This window comes from Lucilia cuprina, unplaced genomic scaffold (genome assembly GCF_022045245.1).
Source record: "Lucilia cuprina isolate Lc7/37 unplaced genomic scaffold, ASM2204524v1 Scaffold_4577, whole genome shotgun sequence".
NCBI classification, from domain to species: Eukaryota; Metazoa; Arthropoda; class Insecta; order Diptera; family Calliphoridae; genus Lucilia; species Lucilia cuprina.
The window spans coordinates 1-1,734 of NW_025809518.1; the positions used below are offsets into that span (position 1 = coordinate 1).

A 1,734-nucleotide genomic window follows, 5' to 3' on the forward strand; every position below is an offset into this window, starting at 1 on the left:
TAGTTCAGTTCTAGTTCAGTTCTAGTTCAGTTCTAGTTCAGTTCTAGTTCAGTTCTAGTTCAGTTCTAGTTCAGTTCTAGTTCAGTTCTAGTTCAGTTCTAGTACAATCCACACTACTATAAAATTTAAACCAATACAAAAAGCTTAATAATATTAAAACATCTGATACCCAAAACATGCCGCAGTAAAATAAATATTTAACCATACAAAGACTTGCAGCTACATCAGTAACAACAAGGATAATCCAACTGGATATTACACAGAAAACTCATAATGTTCCACACACATACAAACATTAACGCTACCTTTAAACAAACAAAAATGCAGTTTGTTTAACACAGTCTTTTAAGAGAACAAAAGGCAACCGACCACGTTGTAAAGATTATTAAAATAACAACAATAAACATCAACAGAAATAAATACACAAACAACATGAAAACATCTCACAAACAAATGGAAATTTCCCAGTATTGAGCCAAGATAAAAGAGAGGAAACAAACAAATATTTTTATTGAAGAAAGTTGCAGAGAGAGAGAGAGAGAGAGAGAGAGAAAGAGAGACAAAAGCATGAGAGTAATATAGAGCTTTTCCCTACTACACACAGCATCCATAGAAAAGCATCCTTTTTGGACGGAAAAAAATATTTTCAAAATCAGTTGCAGATAAACTTGTAAACATAACGGTACTAAAGAACGGAAAATTCTATTTAAAGTAGATTATAATAAAACTAAAAATCAAAAAGAAAAAGTTTATTAAAAGGATTTAGTGTTTAAGGTGTAAAAGGAACGTAAAGAAATAAATTAAATACATACTTAAGAAAAAAATAAATCAAACAAATTTGTAAAAATTAAAGTGAGTTAAAGGAATAAGTGTAATTTTCTTAGAAAAGATAATATAATAATATATAATTCCAGGCTTTAAGAAAACAAATTATTTAAATTGGAAATTCTAGAAAATAATCAGAAGAAAAACAACAAAATTGAAAAAAATATATAATAGATATTGAAGTCAAGGTTATTGTTTGTGTTTATGTGTGTGAATGTGTAAATGTATTGGTTTTGTTTGTTTTGTGTGTAAAACTTTATAAAAGATGTTGATGATGATGTCATGTTTATAAAAATTTAATAATTGTTATCTTTAAATACCAAATTAAAGCAAAATTCTAAAAGATATTAAAGTATTACTGCTTAAATGAATGAATGATTTTAGTTACGGCTTAAAGTTTAATTTATTTGCCATAACTAAGGATTATTTACTACTCGGCTACTATTACATGTCAAGGGAGTAAAAACAAAGCATAAAATGAAAATCCATTTTTATTCTTCTTTCTAAGAAAATATAAAAAAAATAAATAAAAACGATAACAAACGAAACGACAGCATCAGATAATTGTGGATTACTCAAGGGCAACACCCCAACTGTGATTTGTTTTCTTCGTTTGTAAACTAACTCACGTTACAACAAAGAAAATATTAAAAAGAAAAAACACAAATAACAAAAATACAAAAATAAAACGGCTGACTGTTTTTCAGTTTCTTATTTCGGTTGTTGTTTGTTGTGCATTCTTGTATTTTAAAAGAAAAAAAAAATTAAATATATATATGTAAGTAAAAAGGACTTTCTTTGTGATTTAGTTAGTTTTTTTTCTTTTGAATAAAACACAGATGGTTTGGGGATTCAAGAAGTATGTATGAGAAAACATAACATTTTTAGATGTAATAAGAAGTGCCTAAG

General features: G+C 26.9%; 1 long non-coding RNA gene across 1 annotated transcript; it reads left to right on the forward strand.

Annotated features, from left to right (window-relative positions):
* Window positions 1-661: 661 nt before the first annotated feature.
* Window positions 662-1,503, forward strand: LOC124421182. Its single transcript, XR_006941537.1, has 2 exons — window positions 662-852; window positions 915-1,503. It is a non-coding gene; the product is annotated as an uncharacterized LOC124421182 (long non-coding RNA).
* The last annotated feature ends 231 nt before the right edge of the window (window positions 1,504-1,734 follow it).